This window comes from Ranitomeya variabilis, chromosome 4 (genome assembly GCF_051348905.1).
Source record: "Ranitomeya variabilis isolate aRanVar5 chromosome 4, aRanVar5.hap1, whole genome shotgun sequence".
NCBI classification, from domain to species: domain Eukaryota; kingdom Metazoa; phylum Chordata; class Amphibia; order Anura; family Dendrobatidae; genus Ranitomeya; species Ranitomeya variabilis.
Window position 1 is genome coordinate 312866754 of NC_135235.1, and position 10947 is coordinate 312877700.

Consider the following 10947-nt stretch of genomic DNA (forward strand, 5'->3'; position numbering starts at 1 on the left):
GCCACCCGTTACAACCAAGGTAGGCCTAAGAGCATCTCTGAATGCACAGTGCGTCGAACTTTGAGGCAGATGGGCTACAGCAGCAGAAGACCACACCGGGTACCACTCCTTTCAGCTAAGAACAGGAAACTGAGGCTACAATTTGTACAAGCTCATCGAAATTGGACAGTAGAAGATTGGAAAAACGTTGCTTGGTCTGATGAGTCTCGATTTCTGCTGCGACATTCGGATGGTAGGGTCAGAATTTGGCGTAAACAACATGAAAGCATGGATCCATCCTGCCTTGTATGAAGCATCTTTGGGATGTGCAGCCGACAAATCTGCGGCAACTGTGTGATGCCATCATGTCAATATGGACCAAAATCTCTGAGGAATGCTTCCGGCACCTTGTTGAATCTATGCCACGAAGAACTGAGGCAGTGCTGAAGGCAAAAGGGGGTCCAACCCGTTACTAGCATGGTGTACCTAATAAAGTGGCCGGTGAGTGTATATACACTCACCGGCCACTTTATTAGGTACACCATGCTAGTAACGGGTTGGACCCCCTTTTGCCTTCAGAACTGCCTCAATTCTTCGTGGCATAGATTCAACAAGGTGCTGGAAGCATTCCTCAGAGATTTTGGTCCATATTGACATGATGGCATCACACAGTTGCCGCAGATTTGTCGGCTGCACATCCCAAAGATGCTCCATACAAGGCAGGATGGATCCATGCTTTCATGTTGTTTACGCCAAATTCTGACCCTACCATCCGAATGTCGCAGCAGAAATCGAGACTCATCAGACCAAGCAACGTTTTTCCAATCTTCTACTGTCCAATTTCGATGAGCTTGTACAAATTGTAGCCTCAGTTTCCTGTTCTTAGCTGAAAGGAGTGGTACCCGGTGTGGTCTTCTGCTGCTGTAGCCCATCTGCCTCAAAGTTCGACGCACTGTGCGTTCAGAGATGCTCTTAGGCCTACCTTGGTTGTAACGGGTGGCGATTTGAGTCACTGTTGCCTTTCTATCAGCTCGAACCAGTCTGCCCATTCTCCTCTGACCTCTGGCATCAACAAGGCATTTCCGCCCACAGAACTGCCGCTCACTGGATTTTTTTTCTTTTTCGGACCATTCTCTGTAAACCCTAGAGATGGTTGTGCGTGAAAATCCCAGTAGATCAGCAGTTTCTGAAATACTCAGACCAGCCCTTCTGGCACCAACAACCATGCCACGTTCAAAGGCACTCAAATCACCTTTCTTCCCCATACTGATGCTCGGTTTGAACTGCAGGAGATTGTCTTGACCATGTCTACATGCCTAAATGCACTGAGTTGCCGCCATGTGATTGGCTGATTAGAAATTAAGTGTTAACAAGAAGTTGGACAGGTGTACCTAATAAAGTGGCCGGTGAGTGTATATACAGTATATACACTGCTCAAAAAATAAAGGGAACACTTAAACAACAGAATATGACTCCAAGTAAGTCAAACTTCTGTGAAATCAAACTGTCCACTTAGGAAGCAACACTGTTTGACAATCAATTTTACATGCTGTTGTGCAAATGGAATATACAACAGATGGAAATTATTGGCAATTATCAAGATACACTCAATAAAGGAGTGGTTCTGCAGGTGGGGACCACAGATCACATCTCAGTATCAATGCTTTCTGGCTGATGTTTTGGTCACTTTTGAATACTGATTGTGCTTTCACACTCGTGGTAGCATGAAACGGACTCTACAACCCACACAAGTGGCTCAGGTAGTGCAGCTCATCCAGGATGGTACATCAATGCGAGCTGTGGCAAGAAGGTTTGCTGTGTCTGTCGGTGTAGTGTACAGAACCTGGAGGCACAACCAGGAGACAGGCCAGTACACCAGTAGATGTGGAGGGGGCCGTAGGAGGGAAACAACTCAGCAGCAGGACCGCTAGCCCTCCATGTGCTCACCAGAGGTAGCCTGACTGCCATTAGATGAGATTCTCAGACCCCTTTTGAGACCATATGCTGGTGCATTTGGCCCTGGGTTCCTAATGCAGGACAATGCCAGATCTCATGTGGCTGCGGTGTGTCAGCAGTTCCTGCAAGATGAAGGCATTGAATTTATGGACTGACCCACCCACTCCCCAGAACGGAATCCGATTGAACACATCTGGGACATCATGTCTCGCACCATCCACCAATGTCACGTTGCACCACAGACTGTCCAGGATTTGTCGGATGCTTTAGTCCAGGTCTGGGAGGAGATCCCTCAGGAGACCATCCATTACCTCATCAAGAGCATGCCCAGGTGTTGTGGGGAGATCATACAGGCCGTGAAGGCCACACACACTACTGAGCATCATTTCCTTATCTTGAGGCATTTCCACTGAAGTTGGATCAGCCTGTAACTTCATTTTCCACTTTGATTTTGAGCATCATTCCAACTCCAGACCTCCGTGGGATATTAATTGTGATTTTCGTTGGTCATTTTTAGGTTTTATTGTTCTCAACACATTCCACTATGTAATCAATAAAGATTTACAACTGGAATACTTAATTCAGTGAAATCTGTTGTGAATTTGGATTCTGGGCTCCCCCGGTGGCCGCTTGTGGAATTGGACTTGTCATCCTCTTTCCTGTTTCACCTGGTTCCATCAGTAGTGGGTGTCGCTATTTAAGCTCATTTCTCTGGTGGTTTCTTGCCGGTCAACAATGTTATCTGATGCCTCTCAGTGCTTGTTCCTGCTTCTAGACTACTACTAGATAAGTTGGACTTTTGTCCTTGTTTTGTTTTGCCTATTTGTTCCAGTTCACAGCTGAAGTTTTGTTACTGTGTCTGGAAAGCTCTCGTTGATCAGGGATTGCTACTCTGGCGTTATGAGTTAATGCCAGAGTTTAAGGTAATCTCTGGATGGTGTTTTGTTAGTGTTTTTCTGCTGACCATGAAAGTATACTATCTGTCTTCTGCTATCTAGTAAGCGGACCTCAAATTTGCTAAGACTATTTTCCTGCTGCGTTTGTTGTTTCATCTGAACTCACCGTCATTATATGTGGGGGGCTACTGTCTTCTTTGGAAATATTTCTCTAGAGGTGAGCCAGGTCTTATATTTCCCTCTGCTAGCTATTTAGGTCTTAGGCCAGAGCTGGGCATCTAGCGATAAATAGGAAATGCTACCTGGCTATTTCTAGTTGCGCGGCAGGCTTAGTTCATGGTCAGTATAGTTTCATCTTCCGAGAGCTTGTCCCTCTATAGGCTTGCTATGATCTCTGCCTGCAGAGATCATGACAGTTTGACCGGCCACTAAAGTGTTAAAGACCCAGGTTTAGAAAGGAGAGTTATAAGAAGTCTGCTGGATTTTTTTTTTTTTTTTTTTTTTTTTTCCTCCAGTCTGCCTTGCTGCAGTCTTTTTTCTCTCTCTCCTCCTAATCTCTGTATGCTCTGTGTGCACCTGACAATAATGGATCTCCAGAGTGTAACTGCGGGTTTGAATAATCTCATCACGAAAGTACAAAATTTACAAGATTTTGTGGTACATGCTCCGGTATCTGAGCCGAGAATTCCTTTGCCGGAGTTCTTCACAGGGAATAGAGCTAGCTTCCAGAATTTCCGAAATAATTGTGGGCTTTATTTGTCCCTGAAGTCTCGTTCAGCTGGAGACCCTGCTCAGCAGGTTAGGATTGTGATTTCCTTGCTCAGGGGTGACCCTCAAGATTGGGCCTTCTCATTGCCAGCAGGGGATCCTGCGTTACGCGATGTGGATGCGTTTTTTCTGGCCTTGGGCTTGCTTTATGAGGAACCTCATTTGGAACTTCAGGCAGAAAAAACTTTGATGGCACTATCTCAGGGGCAAGACGAAGCTGAAGTTTTCTGCCAAAAATTCCGTAAATGGTCTGTGCTTACTCAGTGGAATGAGTGCGCCTTGGCGGCAACTTTCAGAGAAGGTCTCTCTGATGCCATTAAGGATGTTATGGTGGGGTTCCCTTTGCCTGCAGGTCTGAATGAGTCCATGACAATGGCTATTCAGATTGATAGGCGTCTGCGGGAGCGCAAACCGGTGCACCATCTGGCGGTGTCTATGGAAAAGACGCCAGAAAGTATGCAGTGTGATAGAATTCTGTCCAGGAGCGAGCGACAGAATTTTAGACGGAAGAATGGATTGTGTTTCTATTGTGGGGATTCTACTCATGTTATATCGGCATGCTCTAGGCGTACAAAGAAGCTTGATAAGTCTGTTTCCATTGGCACCATTCAGTCTAAGTTTATTTTGTCTGTAACCCTGATTTGCTCTTTGTCATCCATTGCCACGGACGCCTATGTTGACTCTGGCGCCGCTCTGAGTCTTATGGATTGGTCCTTTGCCAATCGTTGTGGTTTTGATTTAGAGCCTTTGGAGACTCTTATTCCTCTGAAGGGGATTGACTCCACCCCATTGGCTAATAATAAACCACAATACTGGACACAAGTAACCATGCGTATCAATCCGGATCACCAGGAGATTATTCGTTTCCTGGTGCTGTATAATTTACATGACGATTTGGTACTGGGATTGCCATGGTTGCAGTCTCACAACCCAGTCTTGGACTGGAGAGCAATGTCTGTGTTGAGCTGGGGATGTAAGGGTATTCATGGGGACGTACCTTTGGTTTCTATTTCGTCGTCCATTCCCTCTGAAGTCCCTGAGTTCCTCTCTGATTATCAAGACGTCTTTGACGAACCCAAGCTTGGGTCGTTACCTCCGCACCGTGAGTGCGATTGTGCCATAGATTTGATACCGGGTTGTAAATATCCAAAGGGTCGTTTGTTTAATTTGTCTGTGCCGGAACATGCTGCTATGCGGGAATATATAAAGGAGTCTTTGGAAAAGGGACATATTCGTCCATCTTCTTCTCCCTTGGGAGCTGGGTTTTTCTTTGTCTCAAAAAAAGACGGCTCTTTGAGACCATGTATTGATTATCGGCTTCTGAATAAGATCACTGTTAAGTATCAATACCCATTGCCATTGCTTACTGATTTGTTTGCTCGTATAGAGGGTGCTAAGTGGTTCTCTAAAATTGATCTTCGTGGGGCGTATAATTTGGTGCGGATCAGGCAGGGGGATGAGTGGAAGACCGCATTTAATACGCCCGAGGGCCACTTTGAGTATTTGGTCATGCCTTTTGGTCTTTCTAATGCCCCTTCAGTTTTCCAGTCTTTTATGCATGATATCTTCCGCGATTTTCTGGATAAATTTATGATAATATATCTGGATGATATTCTGATTTTTTCTGATGACTGGGACTCTCATGTCCAGCAGGTCAGGAGAGTTTTTCAGGTTCTGCGGTCTAATTCTTTATGTGTGAAGGGGTCTAAGTGCGTTTTTGGGGTCCAGAAAATTTCCTTTTTGGGGTATATTTTTTCTCCCTCTTCCATTGAGATGGATCCCGTCAAGGTGCAAGCTATTTGTGACTGGACTCAGCCCTCCTCTCTTAAGGGTCTTCAGAGATTTTTGGGCTTTGCCAACTTTTACCGCCGATTTATTGCTGGTTTTTCGGATGTCGTTAAACCACTGACTGATTTGACCAGACAAGGCGCTGATGTTGCTAATTGGTCCCCTCATGCTGTAGAGGCCTTTCAGGAGCTTAAGCGCCGTTTTGCCTCTGCCCCTGTGTTGCGTCAGCCTGATGTGAATCTGCCTTTTCAGGTTGAGGTTGACGCTTCGGAGATCGGAGCTGGGGCAGTGTTGTCGCAGAAAGGTTCCGACTGCTCCGTCATTAGGCCTTGTGCCTTCTTTTCTCGCAAATTTTCGCCCGCAGAGCGGAATTATGATGTTGGGAATCGGGAGCTTTTGGCCATGAAGTGGGCGTTTGAGGAGTGGCGCCATTGGCTCGAGGGGGCTAGGCATCAGGTGGTGGTATTGACTGACCACAAAAATTTGATTTATCTTGAGACTGCCAGACGCCTGAATCCTAGACAGGCGCGCTGGTCTTTATTTTTTTCTCGCTTTAATTTTGTGGTGTCATACCTACCGGGTTCTAAGAATGTTAAGGCAGATGCCCTTTCTAGGAGTTTTGACCCGGACTCTCCTGGTAATTCTGAACCCACAGGTATCCTTAGGGAGGGAGTAATTTTGTCGGCCGTTTCTCCTGATCTGCGGCGGTCCTTGCAAGAGTTTCAGGCGGATAGACCGGATCGTTGTCCGCCTGATAGACTGTTTGTTCCGGATGATTGGACCAGCAGAGTCATCTCTGAGGTACATTCTTCTGCATTGGCAGGTCATCCCGGAATTTTTGGTACCAGGGATTTGGTGGCAAGATCCTTCTGGTGGCCTTCCCTGTCACGAGATGTGCGAGTCTTTGTGCAGTCATGTGACGTTTGTGCTCGGGCCAAGTCTTGTAGTTCTCGGGCTAGCGGACTGCTGTTGCCCTTGCCTATTCCTAAGAGGCCTTGGACACACATCTCGATGGATTTTATTTCAGATCTGCCTGTTTCCCAGAAGATGTCTGTCATCTGGGTGGTCTGTGACCGTTTCTCTAAAATGGTCCATTTGGTTCCTCTGCCCAAGTTGCCTTCTTCTTCTGAGTTGGTTCCTCTGTTTTTTCAGAATGTTGTCCGATTGCACGGTATTCCTGAGAATATTGTTTCTGACAGAGGTACCCAATTTGTGTCTAGATTTTGGCGGGCATTCTGTGCTAGGATGGGCATAGATTTGTCTTTTTCATCTGCTTTTCACCCTCAGACTAATGGCCAGACCGAGCGGACTAATCAGACCCTTGAGACATATCTGAGGTGTTTTGTCTCTGCTGACCAGGATGATTGGGTTGCTTTTTTGCCATTGGCAGAGTTCGCCCTCAATAATCGGGCCAGTTCTTCCACCTTGGTGTCCCCGTTTTTCTGTAATTCGGGGTTTCACCCTCGATTTTCCTCCGGTCAGGTGGAATCCTCGGATTGTCCTGGAGTGGATGCGGTGGTGGAGAGATTGCATCACATCTGGGGGCAGGTTATGGACAATTTGAAGTTGTCCCAGGAGAAGACTCAGCGTTTTGCCAACCGTCATCGTCGTGTTGGTTCTCGGCTTTGTGTTGGAGATTTAGTGTGGTTGTCTTCTCGTTTTGTCCCTATGAGGGTCTCTTCTCCTAAGTTTAAACCTCGGTTCATCGGCCCTTATAGAATATTGGAGATTCTTAATCCTGTTTCTTTCCGTTTGGACCTCCCTGCGTCCTTTTCCATTCATAACGTTTTTCATCGGTCGTTATTGCGCAGGTATGAGGTACCTGTTGTACCTTCAGTTGAGCCTCCTGCTCCGGTGTTGGTTGAGGGTGAGTTGGAGTACGTTGTGGAGAAAATTTTGGACTCTCGTGTTTCCAGACGGAAACTCCAGTATCTGGTTAACTGGAAGGGTTACGGCCAGGAGGATAATTCTTGGGTCAATGCATCTGATGTTCATGCTTCTGATCTTGTTCGTGCCTTCCATAGGGCTCATCCTGGTCGCCCTGGTGGATCTGGTGAGGGTTCGGTGCCCCCTCCTTGAGGGGGGGGTACTGTTGTGAATTTGGATTCTGGGCTCCCCCGGTGGCCGCTTGTGGAATTGGACTTGTCATCCTCTTTCCTGTTTCACCTGGTTCCATCAGTAGTGGGTGTCGCTATTTAAGCTCATTTCTCTGGTGGTTTCTTGCCGGTCAACAATGTTATCTGATGCCTCTCAGTGCTTGTTCCTGCTTCTAGACTACTACTAGATAAGTTGGACTTTTGTCCTTGTTTTGTTTTGCCTATTTGTTCCAGTTCACAGCTGAAGTTTTGTTACTGTGTCTGGAAAGCTCTCGTTGATCAGGGATTGCTACTCTGGCGTTATGAGTTAATGCCAGAGTTTAAGGTAATCTCTGGATGGTGTTTTGTTAGTGTTTTTCTGCTGACCATGAAAGTATACTATCTGTCTTCTGCTATCTAGTAAGCGGACCTCAAATTTGCTAAGACTATTTTCCTGCTGCGTTTGTTGTTTCATCTGAACTCACCGTCATTATATGTGGGGGGCTACTGTCTTCTTTGGAAATATTTCTCTAGAGGTGAGCCAGGTCTTATATTTCCCTCTGCTAGCTATTTAGGTCTTAGGCCAGAGCTGGGCATCTAGCGATAAATAGGAAATGCTACCTGGCTATTTCTAGTTGCGCGGCAGGCTTAGTTCATGGTCAGTATAGTTTCATCTTCCGAGAGCTTGTCCCTCTATAGGCTTGCTATGATCTCTGCCTGCAGAGATCATGACAGAAATCTAGGATGTGGGATTATAGGGTTCCTTTTAGTTTTTGAGCAGTGTATATATATATATATATATATATATATATATATATATATATATATATATATACATATATATATATATATATATATATATATATAATTACGTCAATCTAAAAGGAAACACAGTTGACCGCACCACCGCTTGTGAATGTAGCTGAGCCTGCCCACCTGCAATTGGAGTGCGGCCGCCGGATCACGGGTGCTTATGCCGAATATACATGCCGATGAATCCAACAGCGAAGAAAAGAAGAGGCAGCACTCACCGATCCTCCGAGACAGGTGTCTTTATTTTCATACAATAAAATCTTCACGGCCGGGGGTACAGATGTACAGAGTGCGTCAAGCCTGACGACGGCCGTTTCGCGCCTACCTGGCTCTTCTACGGGTCAGCGAGTGGGCGCTCCCCGTGCCGGGGGAAGTAGATGTTCGGAGGCGAAGCACCTCCTCTCACCAACTCCTCCCGTCCCACAGAACGCCCTACCCACAGCCAAAATACATAAAATCAAGTTAAAAACAACAATATACACAAATCGCTATAACAAACAGAGCACTATACCATGATAACCCAGCTTATGTTACTAACCATTCTCCTAACTCGAATCTTCCTTATACTAGCAGGTCTTAAAACAAACGGGCGGAACTTGTTATTTGGAATCCCCTCCTATTAAGTGCATCTGATAGGGAAAAGGCCGGGTCAACTCTCCATCCAATCTCTTCCCTTTATGGAGTGCACCCATTATCATTGCGCATGGCAGAACTAGACTTGACGAAATTGGAATAACAATATATTTAGGCAAACCCACCAACGGTACAATGACTGTCTCATAAAAAAATGGACATGTCGACCCGATCGTTAAAACCTAACGGGCCCATGGCTCCTGTCTGCATGACCCATCTTGCCTCCTTTTTTAACAACATATTGTGCAGGTCACCCCCCTTAATTGGCAAGGTGACTTTCTTAATCCCTGCAAATCTCATGACATTAGGGTCTCCTCCATGGGTGTCACGAATGTGGCTAATCAATCTCGGTACCCCCTTACCTGATTTAAAGTGTTTGCGAAACCGCACATAGAGGCAACGTATATATAATTACTGTTACTGTGATCAGTAAAGCAAGTTGAAGACCGAATCATTTTTAAAAGAACTAAAGTTAAAGATTCATTTCTTTTGTATTTTAGTAAAAAAACATTATATTATCATTTTTTACATTTTAAAAATTACAAAAAGGAAAATGGGCTGATGCTAAAGTTTTAGCACCAGTGGAGATTTATGTCCTGAGATAACCTTGACCAAGGTTTTAGGCCTTAATTAGCCTGTTAAGGTCATAACTTGTTTACTATCTTCGTTAGGAGAAGCCAGGTGCTACAAATTTCCCAGCTTTATAAAAACTCAGCCCCCTCTAGCCTTGTGCCAAAAAACATTTAATTGAAAATGAAATGGTTTAGACCTACGAAGCAATAAAAAGCTATAAGGACATAGCAAAAAGCTTTTAAGTTGCCCTTTCCTCAGTTCTAAATGTAATTAAGAAATTGCAGGAACAGTGGAGGTCGAAATAAGGTCTGGAAGACCAAGCAAAATTTCAGTGAAAGCTGCTCGTAGGATTGATAGAGAGGCAAATCGGAACCCCTTCAGAAAGATTTAGCAGAGTCTGGAGTTGTAGTACATTGTTCTACTGTTCAGAGACACCTGCACAAATATGGTCTTCTTGGAAGAGTCATCAGAAGAAAACCTCTCCTGCATCCTCGCCATAAAATTCAGCCTCAGAAGTATGCGAAAAAACATTGAAACAGGCCTGATGCATTTTGGAAAGAAGTACTGTCGACTAGGGTTGAGTTTCATGAAACCCGACCCGATCCCAGCGTGGGATCGGCCATGCGGTACACGATCTTCGCACCAAAGTCGCGTTTCATATGACGCTTAAAGCGCCATTTTTCAGCCAATGAAGGTGCACGCAGAGTGTGGGCAGCGTGATGACATAGGTCCTGGTCCCCACCATCTTAGAGAAGGGGATGGCAGTGATTGGCTTGCTTTCTGCGGCGTCACAGGGGCTATAGAGGGGCATTCCCGCCGACCACCATCTTACTGCTGCTGATCTGAGCGTAGGGAGAGGATGCTGTCGCTTCGTCAGAAGCAGGGATAGCGTTAGGCAGGGTAAATTGACCCCAAAACCGCTTGTGCTGTAGCGATTTCCACTGTCCAACACCAGCTTTTCTTTGCAGGGACAGTGGAGGCTAGATTTCTCTTCATCATCTCTGTAGGTTATAAGGCTCCCTGATAGCTGCGTTGCTGTGTGTATGCCGCTGTGCAAAGCAACTGCTTTTTTCAAAGCACAAATCCTGTTGCTCCTTCCTTTCTGCACAGCTATCTTGTTTGTTTGTCCACTCTTTTGACTTTTGTGTGCAGCACTCCTTTTTATTGCTGCCTGCCACACTTTTCTGAGATTACTGTAGGGAGATAGTAATTGTAGTACTTTTTTTTTTTGTTATAGCTCTTCAAGCCACTTTCTGCCACAGAAAACCTACTGTATAACAGTGTGCCTGATTTCTTCCTAATTCTCCCATAAAACCAAAAAAAAAGTGGGAGATTAAGACTGGCAAATCTGCATTAGTGCCAGTCCTGTGTGTGGCATCTGTATTTTTTTTTCTGCCACAGAAAACCTACTGTATAACAGTGTGCCTGATTTCTTCCTAATTCTCCCATAAAACAAAAAAAGTGGG